The following is a 21,744-nucleotide window of genomic DNA, read 5'->3' as shown; positions in this document are numbered from 1 at the left end:
CTTGGATGCAGTGCTTTAGCATTGGGTGGCAGGGTTACTTTTCTGGAAGTACATGTAGCCACAAATAATATTGTCTTGCCGCCCGTTTCATTTCTTCATGTTTGTGAAGCAGAAAGAAGACTGGGATCATTCTAGGTAGTCATTCCTGTGTTTCTATACATGTGACAACGGCCAGGTAGTAATATGAAAAAGCTACCATGAAATTATGGCAAATGACTCTACTTGAATGTCAACAGGAAGCTGATAATAAAAGCAAATTTCCATCCTTTTTAAATCAAGGAAGGAGTTTCTGGGAGGGAAGTGGGACCCATTTATTTCAGCTAGAAGTAGAAAGTATTTCTTTAAAATAACTAGCCATGATATGACTTCTTGGGGGTGTTATCTTGTTCTTCTTTCCTCTCACCTTAGCTTTCAAAGAAAACTCAATCTTTTGGAAGAATTATTTTCGTGATTGTTCAGCTCTTGGTGCTGGTAATCCCCGAAGGTGGACCACCTGCTGCTCTTAAAGTGATGATGTGACAGCATGACCGAAAGAAGCATCTTGTCACTAAATTCCATCTACTCCTGCCCCAAGTAGGTAATGATTGAACCAGATAAACTGCATCTTGCGGGGGGGTGGGAGGAGAGAAATTGAGAGGAATTTGGGTGTGAGGCTGTACAGGTACAGTTGTCCTTAACAATGCATTTAAACAGGCTAGAGGTGAGGTGGGGTCTTTGTCTCTTAGGTATGGGTGCAAATTCTCAGTGATTTTCAAAATAGAATTTGGACCAGATAGAATTAGAATTATCAGTGATTTCTGGAATCCTGATCTTTCCAGGACAGTCCATCTTTTCTCATTTTTGCCACAAGGACTTATTGAAGGGTTGACTTCAGACAGCAGACAGGATTTGGCCCCAATCTGTTTTTCTTCTCCCCCATACAAAGGTTCCCACTATAATCATTCTCTGCATGGCAGATAGTACTGGGAGACCATACTACATACGAGTCAAGATGAAACTATTCTGTTTAATCAAGAATGAACTAAATGTCAGAGACTCAGTGTTCTAGATCAACAATTCCCAGGATTGATACATCTTAATCAAGTAATTAGGTGACTCTTCCGGTGGTGTTTTTCACATCGTAGAGAGGAACAGATTTGCCGCTTTGCTCCGATGGCTGCTAGCAGCAGTGTTGGTTGTTAACAGAGACATTTACACGGAACCACCAGTTGGCAGGGGCTAACACTTTGTTACTTGCTATTCCCACATGCTGAGGATTTTGGGAAGGCTGCCAAGCTTTCTGTCTCATGTAGCTCTTCAGTATAATAACAGCAACAGCAACAGAAAGCCTTGGGAAAAAAAAGAGGAAAAAGAAGAAGAGGAAAGGAAACAATGGAACTAAGTCCCTGGCTTCATATTAAACATGAATAGAATGAGAACATTTTAGTGGTACTTTTCTTTCCTTCTCTTTTCTTCCTTCCTTCCTTCCTTCCTCCCTTCCTTCTTTCTTTTTCTTTCTTTCTTTCTCTTTTCTTTCTTTCCTTTTCTTTCCCTCCCTCCCTCCCTCCCTTCCCTTCCTCCCTCCCTCCCTCCCTCCCTTCCTTCCTTCCTTCCTTCTTTCCTTCCTTCCTTCCTTCCTTCCTTCCTTCCTTCCTTCCTTCCTTCCTTCCTTCCTCTGTCTCTGTCTCTCTGTCTTTCTCTTTCTCCCTCCATTTAAATAGCATTTTTAATTGAGGTGGATGCTTCTCAAACTTTAAAGTTTTTTCAAATCACCTTGGGGTCCTGTTAAGGTGCAGATTCTGATTCTGCCTGTTGGAGGTGGGGCCTAAGGGTCTTCTTTTCTAACAGCACCTGGTGATGCAGATGCCGGCCTGGACCTGGACTATTATTTGGCTGTGGGCGCTGAGGGGTTGGTAAAGGAAATAACACCAGATCTGGTAGTGATGGTTGTGGTTGTCTGAGAAGCACAGGCTCTGAAATGACACTGACACCTTTCTGCCCCACCCCTCCTAGATACCTGAGATTGAACCCTTTCTATATTACAATCCCAATCAGAAACATCACCTGTATTGGAAGAAATATTAGGAGTCAGAAGATCTTGATCCTAGCTCCAGTTTTGTTCCTACCTAGCTGTGTGATAATCAGCAGGTCCCGTAGCCTCCCCGGGGGTCCATTCGCTCATCAGTACCTAAAGGAATTACATGTTATGTGCTTGACCTTTGTTTCAGTGCTAACTTGATGAGATGTTATAGCCTGTCTATTGAAAAGGTGGAATCGGGGTTGTACTTGAAACCAGTAACATCTGAATTTGCTCTGAGTTATTCTGTCTTCAAAAAATATAAAATGAGTAAAAATCAGTTTCAAAGAACAAATGGGTCTTTTCTACTGTGTGTCCCTGACCACATAAAACACTGGAGCCCAATTCATTGAGAGCTGATTACTACAAAGGCCGGGAGCTGATGACTAAGCGGACTCTGTACGTAGGAAAACGATACATAACCATCCCAGAAGCTGAAGGTGACTGGGAAGGCGAAGGTCACATTGGAATGACCTGAGAAGAGTCAGAGGTCCAGTTTTAAGGGACATCAACCAGCAGGTAGCAGGACTGACCACAAGGACTCCAGTCTCAGAGCACTGGTGTGCCAAATGTGGGACACCAGGCAGCTGCACAGCTTGAGTGTCCGTGAAGCTGACTCTGGATGTGGGAACAGAAAAATGATTCAGGCAGTGATTGGCTGAAAACGTCAAGAAAAGAATCTGGTAACCAGAAGTGCACTGTAGTGTCATAATGAAAAGGGAGGTTAGTCTGATTCAATGTTTAGCCTCTGAATTCAGAGGAATTCTACCAGATGAAGAAAAAGGCTGATCTCGAAGATGGAAGTTATATAAACTATGAAATGTGTGACCATGTGAGATAATTGGGTACTGTGATGTATCTTGTAAATGGCTTTCACTTCATGGAAGTTTGTGTAAAGTTTTTCTCTCATTGTAGAATGAAAGAGTTGAGAAAGACATTGATTTTACAGATGAAGAAACGAAGATCCAGTGGGATTAAGTGACTTGACCTAGGTCACAAAGCTTGTTAGTTACAGAATCAGGATTAGAACCTAAATTTCAAGAATCCTAATTCAATGTCATTTTGAGTCTTCCATGCTAGTTCCTTTCACCCCTCATTAAGGTGGCAAGGTCTCTACTGGCAATGCTAAAAATAGTGAAAAGATAGTAAAGAGAAAATTTACAATTTTAGCCCACTCAAAAATTGCAGAATGAGTTTTCTCTTTCTCTGACTTTAGTGAAATGGTTTTAGAGGTCGTGTTTTTCCTATAAGACTTCTGCAGTCGTGAGTTGAGTAAAGTTTCAGAAACTGGCTTATTCAGAAACAGTGATTAATTAGACTTAGCACTGAAGATGGGAATAAGGCAGGGTCACAGAGTCATATGTTATGTAGGTGGCTGCTGACAGATTAATGTGAAATGAATGAATGATGGCTTTAAATGGCCACAAAGAAGGACTTTAAAGGTCTTCCAGTTTAAAATGCTTTCTGATAAGCGGTCCTTCACACAGCATTTCTTTTTTTTTTAACATCTTTATTGGAGTATAATTGCTTTACAATGGTGTGTTAGTTTCTGCTTTATAACAAAGTGAAACAGCTATACATATACATATATCCCCATATCTCCTCCCTCTTGTGTCTCCCTCCCACCCTCCCTATCCCACCCCTCTAGGTGGACATAAAGCACGGAGCTGATGTCCCTGTGCTATGTGGCTGCTTCCCACTAGCTATCTATTTTACATCTGGTAGTGTATATATGTCCATGCCACTCTTTCACTTCGTCCCAGCTTACCCTTCCCCCTCCCCTTGTCCTTAAGTCCATTTTCTACGTCTGCGTCTTTATTCCTGTCCTGCCCCTAGGTTCTTCAGAACCTTTGTTTTTTTTTAGATTCCATATATATGTGTAAGCATACGGTATTTGTTTTTCTTGTTCTGACTTACTTCACTCTGTATGACAGTCTCTAGGTCCATCCACCTCACTAGAAATAACTCAATTTCATTTCTTTTTATGGCTGAGTAATATTCCATTGTTTATATGTGCCACATCTTCTTTATCCATTCATCTGTTGATGGACACTTAGGTTGCTTCCATGTCCTGGCTATTGTAAATAGAGCTGCAGTGAACATTGTGGTACATGACTCTTTTTGAATTATGGTTTTCTCAAGGTATATGCCCAGTAGTGGGATTGCTGGATCATATGGTAGTTCTATTTTTCGTTTTTTAAGGAACCTCCATACTGTTCTCCATAGTGGCTGTATCAATTTACATTCCCACCAACAGTAACACAGCATTTCTGATTTTTCCGTAAAATTCCCAAAAGATATAGGAAAAAACAAACAAAAACCTAAAAACAAAAATAAAAACAAAAACCGTAAGGCCACTTTTGCCAAATCTGAGAGCAAATTCCACTAATTAAAATAACTGTGGAGTTTAACAGAGAATGCCGTGAACTCTTCTTTAGAAACCAAGACTGCCAGCCTGTAAAAGTAGGACACTGATTCAGAGGCTCTGGGTTTGTACCAAATGAAAGCAAGTAGTTTGCTTTGTGAGCACTGTATCTGAGGCAGAGTACTTCTATGTGTCCCCTTGCCCACTGGCATCTCGTCTTGTGTGTACACTTTGAAACAACTCCCAGAGAACAACATATAAGGAGGCAGCAATCGGGGTGGATGGGAAATGGTATATCGTAGTATACTGTGTCCCGAGAGGTATGATTCCAAGAAGTAGACCACACTGATTAGGATATAGACAAAAAGAGCATTGAGAGTGGAAATTTGGCACTTTTGGGTTTTTTTTGCATGTATTCAGTAGGTTCAGGGTGTGAAAGAAATAGCACAGATAGAATTAACTCCAAGTAATTTAGCAGAATAACATGAGTTCAGTGCTGACTAGGTTCTGGAACTTTTACTAGGAAGAGTGACCATGAATATTTTCCAGACTCAAATTCCAAAAAAGGATTTTTACCAATACTCAAGAAGACACTGAGTGGGACCAAGAGAAATCTACAAACCATTTTTATTAAAAAATATTATTTCTGGCTAGAAATCTCATTATAGATAGGATGGCTGGTATGCAAAAAACGCACAGCAAATAAAGAAAAGCAAGCATCGTTACAAACATTCAAAACAACAGCAAATCTTTTAATGTTATTTTCTAGAGAAGCCAGAATATGGTTTTAGAAAACCCTGGATGGCCTCAGTAGAATGCAGAAGGAAACATGTGAGAAAAAGACCAAAGAACTGAGCAAAATGTATTGTGATGGAGAAAAAGCTGTGAGATTTGAAAAAAGATTTGCAAGGACACAATCAGCACAAGAGCAGAAATAAAAATCTTCATCAAAGAGAGCAAGGAACCAAATGAATAGTCAGGAGATTGAATTTTTTGATCTTCAAACAAACCAGAGAAACCCTCTAAGAATACAGATAATAGGACAGACGGTTAGAAAGATGACAGACATTGAGGAAAAAGAACTTATGTCATACCCATAGAATATTGGTATTCCTGAAAAAGAGAAGAAAAAAGGAATAGATGCAATAATCAATAATTTATCCAAGAAGATACTCTGGGAAAAAATGACTAGTGTCTTCAAATCAAAATGGCTCCTTACATTCCAAGCAAAATTAAAAGGAGCCAAGCTAAAACCCATCTTGGCAAAATTTTGAAATGTGAAAATTAAGAGCAAAAATTTTACATGTATTCTGATAGAAAGATAAATTGGTTATCTAAAAAAATTCTTTAAACATGGTTGATTTTAGATATCTCTTCTAAAACTTTTAGTGTAAGAGTAATTGGAAAGCAGTGAAGGATTTCTCTAGACAATCTACAGAGTTTTGAGGGGAAAAGTTTTGGTTAAATAATTTAAAAGCAAACCTTTTCTCTTGTGAAGGCAATAGAAATATATTGATTTTTTTTTTCTTTTTTGCTATAGAAACAAGGCCTTAAAATGTACTACCTTAGTGAACTTTTCAGAAGTAAAATTATTTAAAGACTTACTCCGGTTACCTGAGAAATGATTCAAAAGAGAAAACATAAAGTGAGCAAATCATCATAGTAAAGAATTGATTAATTAAGCCAACTAAGTGTGAAGGTAAGTGAAAATAATTTTTGTAAATGTTTTATAAATATTAGAAATCTAAATGTCAAAAAATAACTGTTGAAAGAGCAGGTATTCATGCTATACATAAAAAGAATATTTAAAGTTATAGATAATGCATCCAAGCACTGTTAAATGGAAGCATGGGAACTAAAAGTGTGTTAAATTATCTTGCCATGGAGTAGGTTTCATTCTTGCCTTTAATATTTAGAGATAGAATGATTTTAAAATGGTTAAGTAATAGGTTTCATTCTTGCTTTTATTTTATTGGGAAATAGAATGATTTTTAAGTGGTCTTAAAACTGCTAAAAATTATAAAAGTGATATCAACAAATCTCTACAAAAAATTAGAAGCAAATCAATTATAATCTACATAGAAATTTGTTCAAAAACCACTAAAAGCACAGAAAACTGAAATCATTAAATCAAGACTGCATAAGTATGACAAAATATTGCAATTATTAAAAGTAAATTATTTAACATATTAAAATTTGCATTCATTAAGAGGAACATTTACAACATTAAATGCTTGTTATTAAATGAAGAAAATTCACAAATCAATGACTTTAGCCTTTACCTTAAGAAACTAAGAAAAGAGCAACAAATTAAACCTAAAGAAAGAAGAAAGGAATTAATAGCAATACTACACAAACTTTTTCAGACAACTGAAAAGGAGGGAATACTTCCCAACTCATTCTATGAGCCAGACGTACTCTGTTACCAAAGGCAGACAAACACATTACAAGAAAAGAAAACTACAGACCAATATTTCTCATGAACATAGATGTGACATTTCTAAACAAAATTTTACCAAATGAATTCAACAATATATTAAAAAGATAATAACACATCAGGACCAAGTGGAGTTTATCCCAGGAATGCAAGGTTGCTTTCATACTTGAAAATCAATTACTAAATGTACTTGAACATATTAACAAATTAATATGGTCATTTCAGTAAGCACAGAAAAAGCGTTTGACAAAATCCAACACTCATTTCTCATATAAAACCTCAGCCAACTAGGAATAGGATGGAACATCCTCAACCCAATAAAGAGCATCTAGGAAAAGCATACAACTAACATGATACTTAATAGTGAAACACTGAATGCTTCCTTCCTAAGATGAGGAACAGACAACAAATAAAAATGCTTGCTCTCATCATTTTCACTCAGCATTGTCCGTAAGGGTCTAGCCAGTGCATTTAGGCAAGAAGAAGAAATAAAAGGCAAAGAAAGAAGTAAAACTGTCTTTGCTCACAGATGACATAATTGTCTATGTAGAAAATCCAGTGGAATTTATATAAAGCCACTAGAACAACACGGGAGTTTCGCAACCTTGCATGATACAAGATCGATGTATAAAAATCAATTATACTTTTATATACTATCAATAAGCAACTGGAAATAGAAAATGAGAAAAACAATACCATTTACAATAGCATCAAAAATATGAAAGGATAGATTTGACCTAAGATTTTCAAGGTTTGTACACTAAAAACTACAAACATTCCTAAGAAAAATTAAAGAGGGTCTAAATAGATGGAAAGATACACCTTGTACACAGGTCAAAAATCTCAATATTTTCAAGCTGTCAGTTCTCCCTAAGTTCATCTATAGTATAAGTGCAACCCTATCGGTATTCCAGAAGTTATGGGGGTTTTTTGTTAGAGATTAACATTGATAAGTTGATTCTAACTTTCATATGAAATTCAAAGTAACTTGAGTAGCCAAAACACTTTTGAAAAAGGACAAAGTTGGAGGATTAACATTATATAATTTCAAAACTTACATTAAGCTGCAGTAATCAAGGCAGTGTGGTATATGTATTCAGATAGAAAAATGGGTCAATGTAACACAATAGAGAGTCCAGGAATAGGGTCACCCACATACAGATAACTAATTTTTGATCATTTAGCTTTTTCACAGAACACATAGGAGAGTATTTTTGTGATTTTAAGATAGGCAAAGATTTCTTAGATAAAATACAAAGAAAATACAAATTGATAAATTGGATTTCATCCAAATTAAAATATTCTTCTTACTGTACACTCAATTAAACATGGAAATGCAAGCCTAAGACTAGAAAAACCTACTTGTAATGTATATATTTCACAAAAGAATTTTATCTAAAATATATAAAGAACTTCTATAAAACAACAATAAAAGGCAAAAAAAACCCAATATAAAATCATTAAAAGGCTTAAAAATATACTTCTCAAAAAAGGTCAATAAACATATTAATATATACTCAACATCATTAGTTGTAAGGAAAAACAAATTAAATCCATAATGAGGTACTATTTTACACCAATTATGTTGACCGAAAAAAAAAAGACTAGCAATTCCAAATATTTGCAAGAATGTGGAACATTTGGAACTCTAATACTCTGCTGATAGGAGTGATCCAATCATACTGGAAACAGTTTGGCAACTTCTTACAAAGTTAGACATATATTTACCCTTAATCCTGTAATTTCACTCCTAGATATTTATTCAAGAAAACTAAAAACATATGTCCATACAACATCTTTTATAAGGTGTTGATATTAGCTTCATTGTGAATAGCCAGAAAATTAAAAAATACATATTTATCAACAGAAACATAGGTAAATAATTTGTGGATTATTCATATAGTATGCCAATAAAAAGGAACAAATTATGATAAACTCAACAACATAAAATGATCATTATGTTGAGTAAAAGAAGCCAGAAACATAAGAAAACATACTGTACTTTTCCATTCATTTGAATTTCAAGGACAGGCAAAACTAATCTGCAGTGATAGAACTTAGAAAGTAAGTTGTCTCTGGAGAATGGGAATTTGGAAAGGCACTCAAGGGTACTTTTCCAGTGATGGAAATGTTCTATATCTTGTTTGGATGGTGTCTGCATGCTTAGATAGGACTGCCAAAAACATCAACTGTGAGATCTGTGATAAATACTAATATTTTTAAAAGGACACTATATTTTTGGTATAACTTTCTTCCTTTGCACATATGTGTTTGTGTAGGTATATGTGGATATATGCATATATTTATATATGTGTGTGTGCATGTGTGTGTATGTGTATGTATACATATATATGCACGTGCATATCTAAACCTAATCTCCTGAAATATTACAATGATCGCTTTCTGTCAGATCATTTGTGTTAGCAAAGACATGTGGGTATATTAGAAAGTTACCAGATATTTTTCATTTATCATTGATATCTAGGCACCCCTGAGTTGAAAATCATACTATATAAGATAAATATGAGTTTTCCCCAATAATACATATTTAACACAGTTTTATTGCCATAAGCAAATGGAGGACAGTGAGATAGTGGAGATTACAGTGTCTGAAGTTAAGTTCATTTTATCTTAATGACTAAGTTGTTGGTTATTTTAACTCAGAGAGAGGTTTGCCCATGCAAAATGCCTAGGGTTTAATTTTCTATTTTTGCCCCTCCCCTCTTCTTCACCAAACATGATTAAAAATTTAATAAGTCAAACAAACAAAAAAAAAAGGTAAGTGTATTTTTCTCTGACAAGAATCTTGAGAAATTGTTCTTCTCTAACTAGGAAACTTCTTTTTTTCATTTTGAACTTTATATTTTGCATTTTGTATATGGGAAGTGAGACAGAGAGAGACAGACTGATGGACAAAGATTGAAAGGGGCTGGACCAATTAATTACTCATCCCAGTGTCACTGAATGGGGAATGATGGAGAAACAAAAGTGGGAACATTCCATTTAGGAAGAAGAAACATCAGGCTTTGGAAATATATTATCCTTTACAGCTAACATTTATAGAACATCTAATATGTGCCCATCATTTCTAATTTATTTGATGTTATTTCATTTAATTCTAAAAACAACACCCCATGGGTTTCTCTAACCTTTTCAAATACCATAATGAATGTGGACTATACCAAGGACGTGGTTATATATAGAATTCTGCTTTTGCTTCTATAAGAGGGGGATTAACTCCTAGAAGAGTAGTCACCAGTTATTAGTTATTCAAATACGTTTCTTGACAAAGCCCCAATAACAATTGATCTAAAATAATACAGAAAACCAAGACAAAAAATCACCATCATGACATCAACAACAAAATATTTGTTCCTTAACAATACCTTTCCAGTGAAAAGTCTTAGAGTCTATTGCTGCCGTTAAGGGCTCAGATGAACTTCATTCCATGTCTAACACTTGTGCACAGACTGTTAAGTCATCTTCCTCATGTGTGTAATACGATTTTCACTCTGGTGTGATTTTCACTCTCTCCCTTTGTACACAAACAAACCACTCGGCAGATTCATAAAAATAGCTGTTTCTTGCTCAGCTTGCAATAGAAAATGATGTGTTTGTAGTTTCAGCAGTGCTGATATTGTGGGAGTAATGTCTGTATTTGATCGTCTGGGTGCTTATTAGCAGAGGAAGAACATTCAAATTTGCTTTTAAAATTTACATGGAGTGGCTACCCCTTCATTAGAGGTGGGTGGGGAGAAAGGAGAAAACAGAAGACCCTGGTTTATTGCTTTACACAGTGGCCTTTTTTGGAGTATCCCCAGAATTAAATTAGATGTTGCAGCTCAGAGACTTAGTTCTCATGCCTTCATTCGGCTGGTGGTTATGGTGGAATACAGCTAACTCTTAATCATGAATATGCAAAATCACAGATAATCCCGTACCTTATTTGAGACACGGCTTTTAATTTCTAATACAGCTGATCTTTCTACCAAAACACTGAACAGATTTTACTGTCTCTTCCTTCACTTGTGGTCAGAGTGCAGTGCTAATGAGAAAAAAAATGGGTAAAAGGAATAAAGGGAAGGGGGAAGACATTTACAAACCCTGCACACTTCACTATATGGATAATCAGTCCCTGAACATTTTCATTGAAGGTAGATTAAGGACAGAACTTGGAAAAAACAAAGCTGGTGTTTACCTGTACATTGGAGTCTGTGTCAGGAAGGGCTAAGTGAAAACTGAGTTTAAAGAGTACAGCTGGACTCTGGAATTTTGCTACTTTGCCCTTTAGAGGCAAAAGGCAAAGAAAGAAACAGGGAAATCATAGACAAATGATAAAAATAAATGAATAAAACCTAATTTTCCCTTTAAAAGAAAAAGCTGTCAGTTTTCTTCTGTCATGTTCCTTTTGTTGAAATCTCATTAAGAAATATGTATATCAAATACATAATTTTTTACTCACTACATAGAGTAAAAAACAGTGTTCCATAGTGTTCACTGAAAACACATTTTTTCTAGATCCCAAGAAATAATCAGTGAATTTCTTTTATCTGTTATTTCTTCTACATATCTCTAACTAATGTCTATATTTCTAAGTCTACATCTACTAGGACAAATAATAAACAAAAAATTAACATACATAATGGTGTTTTTTCATATAATTTGCCAAGCAACTTTTCTGACAGACATCTTCACTGGCTAGAATACTTTTCTTGATGAACAATTAATTAAAAGGTGACTGGTTTTGTGTCATACAAACATAGTCTTGTGTCTGTCTCTTGCTCTGAGTCTTAGCTCCCAGGAGCATGATCTCTCCGGAGCAATTTCAACGTAAAAGGGAATTGGTTGAAACCCTGTACTTGAACCTTTCAGAAAAGTCAGAGCATTTGTGAATAGAGCCATCAGGTTGCTTGTTTTTTTTTTTTTTTAAATTAGCTAATTTATTTTATTTTTGGCTGTGTTGGGTCTTCGTTGCTGCACGTGGGCTTTGTCTAGTTGCGACGAGCTGGGGCTAGTCTTTGCTGTGGTGCGTGGGCTTCTTACTGCGGTGGCTTCTCTTGTTGCGGAGCACAGGCTCTAGGTGCGTGGGCTTCAGTAGTTGTGGCATGCGGGCTTCAGTAGTTGTGACTGGTGGGCTGTAGAGCACAGGCTCAGTAGTTGTGGCGCACAGGCTTAGTTGCTCTGCAACATGTGGGATCTTCCCGGGCCAGGGCTCGAACCCATGTCCCCTGCATTGGCAGGTGGATTCTTAACCACTGTGCCACCAGGGAAGTCCCCATCAGGTTGCTCTTGATTCAAAAACTGCAGATAGGGAGACATGCCTAAAGAATTTGTGAAATGCAGAGAAATGCTGCATAGGCACAAAATTAAGTCAAAAAAGATGAAACAAACCCCAAGGAATGAATGAAAGAGAGTCATTCAATAGGAGAAATCAATGAGTGAAGCAGCCCAGGTTTATGTTGTACTGATACTTGCCTTGAAACTAAGAGATAAAAATCATACTGTTTTTTGTTGTTTGATCACTGCAAACCATTTTATTGTCCCTATTTCTCTTGACAGAGGCAACTGTATATATAGGTATAGTGCCAAACTGGTGGGGAGGAAGGGCATACTGAACAAAAAATTATTATCTCTAATTACTTAGGAGCTCACATAGCAGCTCTGTCACAATGGCCCAGCCAGGATGCCAGCTCAGGCATCTTACCTCAACTTCCTGCTCTTTTCAGATTGTACTACTTTCTGATATATTTCTTGCTGGGACCCTGACATTGAGTTGTCTTTTTAAAATTTATTTGTTTGCTTGTGGGGAGAAGAGGAAAAGAACATAAGAGCAACAGATTGAGGGTAAGGGGTATTGGCAGATGTCTAAGGAAAAGAGAGCGGGTACATTAGCGGGTACATTTTCCACACAGTAATTCATCCAACCTCTTCAGTTCTAGGCTCTTAACTAACCTTTCTCCCTCATCAAGATGGTCAAAACTTCATTCTGGTGGTCTTCTACTCCTGCAAGTGCTGTTTTCCTTCTTTCCCAACCAGGAAGTTGTCACCAAAAAATATATATATATATTATGGAGGTGAGATAAAAATAATAGCCACAGTGTCTCAATACTTCTCTAATATTATTTGAGCAGATAACTGGCACCTCTTTGTTTCTTTTATCAATCATTTGTCACAGCCTATACCTAATTCTTTATCAGCTTACAAAAGTGACCAAGTTGAGCCCGATTTGGATCAGGTAGAAGTTGGAAGCTGGGGGAAGCAATCCTGAATACTGAATTGGGTAATGGCAGGAACCCTTCAGGAAAGCGGCTCTATTTGAATTAAAAGGCCACTGGCAGAAAGAAGAGAGATCTTACAGGCAGCATGAGACCTTGAGTTGGACTTTCTAGCTCATTCTCTCACCTCCTGAATGTTAAAGAGATGATAGGGCTTCCCTGGTGGCGCAGTGGTTGAGAATCTGCCTGCCAATGCAGGGGACATGGGTTCGAGACCTGGTCTGGGAGGATCCCACATGCCACGGAGCAACTAAGCCCGTGCGCCACAACTACTGAGCCTGCGCGTCTGGAGCCTGTGCTCCGCAACAAGAGAGGCCGCAATAGTGAGAGGCCCGCGCACCGTGATGAAGAGTGGCCCCCACTTGCCGCAACTAGCGAAAGCTCTCGCACAGAAACGAAGACCCAACACAGCCATAAATAAATAAATAAATAAGTAAATAATTTAAAAAAAAAAAAAAGAGATGATAGACTCAGGGATTTGGTGTGCCTACATAACTCCTGTGGATCAAAGTCACCTACTGATTTGTGCTAAATAATTGGGTAGAATCTACAGTCCATGCCCTGAATAAGAATGAACAGTTTCTTTCTTTTTTCTAACAGCCACATCTTTGTGCAGATTCTTGGCATTTTTTTCTTTGTAGAAGTGAAAAAAAGATGCTGCAATGGAATGACAAAATAAGGAGACGGGTGGGTGAGAGGGGTTTGCTGGGCTCTGAAATCCCGAGGAGAGAAAATAATGCAACTGTCTTAGTAAATGCTTGTTAACACTACTCATTTAGAGCACAGTTTCACAAAGATTAGTTTGGATTTGTTGTAAGCCTATCTCAGAAGCAGAGTCATTTGTATTGCTTGCCTATGGGAACAGCTGCTATTTAGTCACTTGATTGGGGAGAATCGCACCCTCTTTACCACCCCCCATGGGCGCTGAAACTATCTCACGGGGGCACTGGAATCAGAGTCAAGAGCTTCATATTTGACTCAAGCCAATTTACTGCCCGAGCAAAGTCTTTAAAACATGGCAAGACTGTAACAGTACCATTCATCTTTTGCCTAGAAACGTGACCTGGTAGATTGGTGGGGCCCCTGCCAGTCTTGAAATAGAAGTTTCTGTCACTGCAAATGAGAAGAGGTCATCATACCTCTGGAGCAGGTCCTGATGCACTCAGCTAAACTCTTCAATGTTCATGGTTTGCTGGCACATCTGTCCTGTCTCCACAGTGTTTCCCAGCAACCCCTAATAGAAATTTGAATGAACCAGAAGCTCAGTGTTTGAGGAAGGTCTCCCGTGAACTTGTCCTTATTGAAATGCTTGGTGAAGAGGTGTGGGCTGTGCCCGGGGAGCCAAGACATGTCTCTACTTTCCATGGGTAACGGGTCCTTAGGTGGGACTATTAATGCTCTAAGCTCTGGGGATGACTCGCAATTATCTAGACTTTCAAGGTGAAGATTTCTAGGTGTCAAAAGGTAACTACTACAAAGATAACCAAGAACTAACGTGAACTTCATCTCATCTCTCCTCCCCAAAACTTAAAAATTCCAAACTTGTTACATTAGGGTAAATCATGCAGAAACACTCCAGCTGTTCATTACTTTGTGAAAGCTGAATTCAGCATTTCACCTCCCCCCCTTTTTTTTTTAAACTTTGTTTTTCAGAGTGTAGTTCTAAAAGGATGTGTCTGGTATCAGGGACCTTATCTGTCTATAATTCTCTCTACATTCTTACCTTTTCTCTTACACTTCTCATTTAAAAATTTTCCAACTGTAGTATTTGGTTCAACCCAGCTTCCAAAACCCTTAGTCATCTCAAAGAAATTTCAAATTGCATTTTCTAAAAGCATTTGGCATCGTTTGTTTCTCTCAGCATTGGTGATGAGGGGAATATGCTAGTTTGTGGAGACAGCAGTGCAGTGGAAAGTACATAAGCTTTACAATTAGACAGACCTGGTTCAAATCCACCTGATTCAAATCCATAATCTTAAGCAACGTATTCATTTACTTTTCTAAGGCTTATTTTATACAACTGTGAAAAGAGGGAGGAGAGACATAATAATCAATTAAGAGGGTTGTGAAAATAAAATAATATGTATAACTTGTAATACATAGAATATATAATGTGTTTGGCCGATCGTGGGAGTTCAGTACATTTCAGCATCTTCCCCTGTTTGCGTGGGAGATCACTGACTCCAGATTTTGGGGCATATGCCCAGAACACATGTCTTGAGTTATTTTTTTTGTTTCCAGGAGCTGTGTTGTTCTTCTCTGCATATCTTGCTTAACAATACGAGATATGCCTGAGAAGAAAGTGGAGCTGCCCTGGATTAGGTGAATTAGAGCTCTGATATATCAGTCCCTCTGAGGCCACTTGTAACCATCCTCCAGGAAACTCAGGGTCTGCAAAAAGTTGATCTGGATGCCACCAATTTGGACAAAAGCAGAATTGTGGTTTTCAGAGCTGAAAGTCACCTTAGATGTCATCTGGGTCCACAACCTTCAAATTTTGTTGTAACACACACTAAGAAATCTTAGAGAGTTTGACCCAGTACTAAAAAATTTACTTCCACATTTACATGTATGACAAGTAAAACTTTACCACAACAACACTTATTTTTACTATGGGCAATATACTATTTTCTATTCTATTTTATTTTAAAATAATAGTTGACAGTGCCACTAGATGGACGATATGACTGGTGATTTGAAAAACAATGATCTATGCTAATAGACCCATATTGAAGACAAAAAAATTGGAATTTGGAACTTTTCCTTTTTTGCCTTGTATTTCTATCTGGTCATCCTAAATAAAATCTCTGTGATCTATTTTTACTGCTTATACATAAATATTGTCCCTGAGTGTTTTGGAGTTTAAATCTACATGTTCTTTACCATGGACTGATTTCTTTTTTTTTTTATGTTTTTTAAAAAAATTTATTTATTTTATTTATTTTATTTTTGGCTGTGTTGGGTCTTTGTTGCTGTGTGCGGGCTTTCTCTAGTTGTGGCGAGCAGGGGCTACTCTTCACTGCGGTGCATGGGCTCCTCATTGCAGTGGCTTCTCTCCCTGTGGAGCACAGGCTCCAGGTGCGCGGGCTTCAGTAGTTGTGAGGCACAGACTCAGTAGTTGTGGCTCACAGGCTCTAGAGCGCAGGCTCAGCAGTTGTGGCACATGGGCCCAGTTGCTCCATGGCATGTAGGGTCTTCACGGACCAGGGCTCGAACCCGTGTCCCTGCATTGGCAGGTGGATTCTTAACCACTGCGCCACCAGGGAAGCCCAACCATGGGCTAATTTCTAATAAAATTCATGGTGCCAAGCAGAACCCACTTAGGGTGCTTACCTGAAAGTTGTCCATGCCATCAGTCCAGGACCCCTAGTCTTAGTACTTGGTCTGACATGTCACCAAGGGCTGCCTTTGTACCTTGACCTTGTGAGTAAGACAATGATAGGTCTGAATCATCTTTTCTTGAGAGAGACATTTGGCAAGATCCTGAAGATAACTTTACACTTTAATTGTTCTGTTACTGAGCAAGGGCTCATGTTCCTGCAGTGCAGGTATTTGCAGCAAAGTCAGGGTTTATTTGCAGGGCACCAAGCAAGGAGAATGGGCATCTCATGCTCCAAAGACCTGAACTCCCTGATGGCTTTCAAGCAAGGGTTTTTAAAGACAGTCTTAGGAGAGGGGGGCTATAAGATGCGTGTTCAGCTCATAGACCTTCTTCTGATCAGTTGGTTGTGAGGTAACAGGGTGATGTTTTGGGAATCTTAGTCATCAACCTTCTGGTTCCAACCAGTCTGGGGTCTACATGCCTGTGGTCAGGATTTAGTCACCATCCTCCCCTGGGTGGGGGGTCTTAGTTTCTGCAGAACAACTCAAAGATATGTGTCAGATTGTTATGTATATCCCTTCAGGAGGAACTAGAGTCTATTATTCTAATAGTTAGCTGCTTGAGTCTGCTCTTTGGAACTGGGGACGGCCTAGGAGACTAAGCCTTTTTCCTACAAAAAGGAAACAGAGAACATGGAGGGGTGTTTGTACCTGGGAAGGCCTGGCGGGGTCCTGCTTGGTTTCAGTCCCCCCTTTTCTTTGATATTCCTTAATTCTGAGGGGAAGAGGGGCAGGACAAGAAAGGGAATAAAGTTTTCGATAGAGAGATTAAACATAACCTTGGCAGGGGAATTCAGTTTTAGGGGGACTCTGTTTCAGTTCCTCTAGCCCCCCTGGTTTGATGGGTGAAATAAGATGAACTGAATAAAATGAAAGCTGCTGCAGCTGTTTCCAGCATCATGCCAGCTTTTGGTTATTCCTAAGCTTCTGCCTCTGCCCAGTGACTTGTCTGTTTCTGCCCCAGCTTGGTGCTCTTCTCAATTTTCCTTTGAAAGTTGCCTTGTGGCAATAACAAAAAATTTTTTTAACTCCAGTGGATGGGGAAACACAACATAAAGTAGCTGTCACAAGCAAGAAATGTCATTGAAATATCAGTTTATTTTGAAAAATCCATGTGACTGCTGGATTCTACTCTACATATAGCTTGAAATGAAATATTAGTTTAATGGCTTAATTTTGGTTTGGTTTGTTTTTCTTTTCTTTTATTGAATTATGTCATGGGTGCCCTTGTCCCTGGCACTCTGGTGAACTCTCCTAGTGAAGCAGATACCTCATGTTGGGAAACACGGGAAGAGCCTGGGCTAGTGACTCTGACTCAGATCTGGGTTCAATCCTGCCTGTATCATTGATCAGCTCAGTGAACTGGGCAAGGGTCTTTATTTCTCAAATCTTCATCTTACTCATAACCAAGGGCTAAGAATAAAATGGTTGTGAGAATTTAGGGGAACTATGAATGCAAAGTGTTCATTTTTTTAAAATGTCGCCAGTAAATAAATGTTGACCTGTTTCCTTGTCTTTTTCCTTTCTTGTAGTGAAGATGTTGGAATGAGAAGTGTGAAATGCTGTCTGGTTGGATTATATTTGTTTTTAAATGAATTAGGTTGTTAGATGTTCTGTACGTAAGTAGTAAATTATTTTGATAGTTTATAATCCACAGACCCTGTAAGTATATATGGTTATAAACTGTGATTTCCAGTGACTTTTTTAATATTAACATTAGCCTGTGAGAAAAACTGGCTAATGGGATGGAATTGACAGGCTCATCATTGGTGATAAAATGTGGATTTCAAACACACACTTAATTTTCCTGGGTAATAATTATTGGGTCAAATAATCCCTAAGAATAGATATACTCAATTATTCAGATTTAATAATTATTACTCATCAAAATTCCAACTGTGTTTTTGGCACTTGAATCTCTACAAGGTGATCGTGTGTCAATTCATCCTGTTCGAGGCAAATCATCACCTTGTTTCCTATCACAATGGTCTCTCACTTATGGAGCCATTCAGCTGCCTGCTTAGTCAGAAAAGATGATACAGAGAGAAGAAAATTGTACCTGTGTCCCCAGCTGGGTTAGCTCATCCACCGTGACTTTTTGAAAGGTTTCCATGAAAGTAAAATCTTCGGTTCTTGTGATGTCAATCACATTGATCTGTATTGTTCTTCTAAGAATAGTAAATAATTCAGGGTCAAAGACAGATTGAAAGGAAGAAGGCTTATTCTAGCCTCAGTTACACACATTTTCTCTTGCCACTGCCAATGTCATAGAGGCTAGAGAACGTGACCACAGCCTGTACACATATGCGTATCACTGCAGATGCTGCTTTGAAATTCCACCTTCTTCATCCTCTCTACCCTGTCTTCCAGAAAAAAAGAAATCATATTTGAAAGAAGAAGCAAAAACTATTCACGTTTTTCCAAGTTTGTCTTTTTTTTTTCTTTTAGGCTTTTCTAGATTTCTCTTAAATTGACTATGTGCTCATTTGTAGAATAGGATCAAATAATGTTAGTGTGAGGACCATTCATTAGTCAATATTGAAAATTCCTGTTAGAGAAGAACAGATAATGAAGAAAAGCCACTCCTCCTTGGCACCCATACATAAGGATGACCTTTTCTGGCTCTAAAGGGGATCCCAGACTGTGGACACTACAAATTCAAACATCTCAGGAAGGCCAGTTATGGGCTAAGACCATGGAACCTAAAGGAAAAGAATGATCTAGGAAGCTTTTCCCCAGAACATAGTCAATGTGCAGCAAGTGAAATAAAGGAGTATTTTAAGTACATAGGGCTTTTGTATAGTGTTCAGATCATCCTCAAGTCCTGCCCTGCAGATTTTTTCCCCCAGAGCTTTAGGTAGAGAAGCCTCTGGAAAATAAAAACAGAGAGAATTAAAAGGAGAAACAAAGAATTCCATAAATATCTGTTAAGATATTGGGAACTCAAGAAGTCCCAGGAAAGTGGAGGTGAAGGGCAATTCTCCTCTTTGGGGAGAGGCCTGCTCAAGCCTGCCAGAGGACCGAGAAGGTGGAATGTGTGGATCTCACACGTGGGAGGCAACAGCCAGACTGGAGCACAGCAGGCTAGGCTGAATGGACCATTGATGTGGCCAGAGAGCCCTTCCCTAATGTCAGGAGCAAGAAAGAAGAGCTTGGGAAACAGAGAACTTTTGTCTCATGCTGGTGTTCCTGGAGCGAGAATCCAGGCCCCATGTGTATGGTGATGCAAAATTCAGATGCAATGGTAAGACCTAGAGATGGAGGAGATGGTGGCAGGGGTGAATTTTGTAGAGAAGGGCATAGCCCACATTGCTGGTGGTAATGCCAATTTCTTCACGCTTATGGAAAACTATTATAGAAACATCTGTTTAAAAAAATACACATACCTATTTTTTTTTTTAATTTTTATTTATTTATTTATTTATTTTAAGGCTGTGTTGGGACTTCGTTTCTGTGCGAGGGCTTTCTCTAGTTGCGGCAAGTGGGGTCCACTCTTCATCGTGGTGCGCGGGCCTCTCATTATCACGGCCTCTCTTCTTGCGGAGCACAGGCTCCAGACACGCAGGCTCAGTAATTGTGGCTCACGGGCCTAGTTGTTCCACGGCATGTGGGATCTTCCCAGACCAGGGCTCGAACCCGTGTCCCCTGCATTGGCAGGCAGATTCTCAACCACTGTGCCACCAGGGAACCCATACACATACCTATTGACCTAGCTATCTCTTCTGGGTCTTCATCATGTCCTAGAAATAAAAGCACCTGTATATATGGATATTAGAAGTTTAGAAATAATTTAGAGAGAATTAGTTTAAAGCTAAGATGTTTGGATAGATAAAAGGATGGTTATTATAGCCTTGTTTATGGTGACAAGAAATTGGTGTAAACCTGAATAATCATGATTAGGGAAATGGTTGAATAAACTGTGGTATGTTCATATGGAGCTTTTAAAAAGAATAGGCTATATCTATATTTATTGACTGGAATTGTTGCCAGACTGCACTGTTAGGAGAGCAGAGCAAGACAAAGAAAAATATATACACTATGATTCCTTAAACAAAACCTTTAGAAAAAAACCCAATAAATCAGTGCACATGTGATTCTTTTTTTTTTTTTTTAATTTTATTTTTATCTTTTGGCTGTGTTGGGTCTTCATTTCTGTGCGAGGGCTTTCTCTAGTTGTGGCAAGTGGGGGCCACTCTTCATCGCGGTGCGCGGGCCTCTCACCGCCGTGGCCTCTCCCGTTGCGGAGCACAGGCTCCAGACACGCAGGTTCAGCAGTTGTGGCTCACGGGCCCAGTTGCTCCGCGGCACGCGGGATCCTCCCAGACCAGGGCTCGAACCCGCGTCCCCCGCACTGGCAGGCGGACTCTCAACCACTGCGCCACCAGGGAAGCCCTGCACATGTGATTCTAAAAGCATGGAGAAAGTTGTGAAAAGGATATATATCAGACTGTTAATTTTGATGGGATTGGAAAAAGTAAATAGTAGAGATGAAAAATTTTGCAAAATAAAAAGATTATTTTTTTTAAAATCCGTAACAAAACGTCAACATAAAATGTAGTCTATCAAAATTTTATGACATTATTCTGTGTATCCATTAGCAATTGATACCTCACAAATTCCCCCATACTTAATGGCTTAAAAGCAATCATTAAATATTTCTCACAAGTCTATGAGTGGGTTTGGTGGTTCTTCTTGTCTGGACTGTGCTTAGTTTATCTCAGGTGGGCTCAAATACAATGAGCAAGATTAGTCATCTTGTTCCTTAAGTGACTTAAGTTTTGTGTATTTTCCAAGTCTCCTATAAGGATTTTAGGGTATGTCACGTTTCAGTACCTGATGCCAGGGTGTCTACTACTACTACAACAACTACTAATAATAATAATTATAACACATTGAGCATCTACTGTATGCAAGAAACTACAAAAGGACTTTCACATACATTTTCTCTGTGTTTTCATAAACAGCACTATGAGATGCATTCCAAGTATCGATTCATGGATAAGCAAATGAAGACTCAGGGAAGTTAAGTAACTTACCTGGTTATAATGAGGCAAGACCATCTCTTAGTGTTCTGAAAAAAGCCTGGATATTGAAATCAGATGCAGTGAGATGATAAAGATAATAAAACGCAGACAAACATAATTTGTCACATTACTCAGTATGTGAAAAACCTAACAGAAATTTTAGTTAATCAAAAATATAGCAATGATAAAAATTAGATTATTTTATT

At 38.3% G+C, this 21,744-nt stretch overlaps 1 long non-coding RNA gene across 1 annotated transcript; it reads right to left on the bottom strand.

The window, feature by feature from the left end:
• Positions 1 to 1,691: 1,691 nt before the first annotated feature.
• LOC309638866 lies at positions 1,692 to 20,606 on the bottom strand. Its single transcript, XR_014251368.1, has 2 exons — positions 13,604 to 20,606; positions 1,692 to 13,287 (listed from the first exon to the last, which is right to left on the bottom strand). It is a non-coding gene; the product is annotated as an uncharacterized lncRNA (long non-coding RNA).
• Between the last annotated feature and the right edge of the window lie 1,138 nt (positions 20,607 to 21,744).

Source organism: Balaenoptera physalus, assembly GCF_965194825.1.
Source record: "Balaenoptera physalus genome assembly, chromosome: 11".
Taxonomy (NCBI): domain Eukaryota; kingdom Metazoa; phylum Chordata; class Mammalia; order Artiodactyla; family Balaenopteridae; genus Balaenoptera; species Balaenoptera physalus.
The sequence above is the reverse complement of the archived record's forward strand: the minus strand, read 5'-3'. Positions and strand labels throughout refer to the sequence as shown.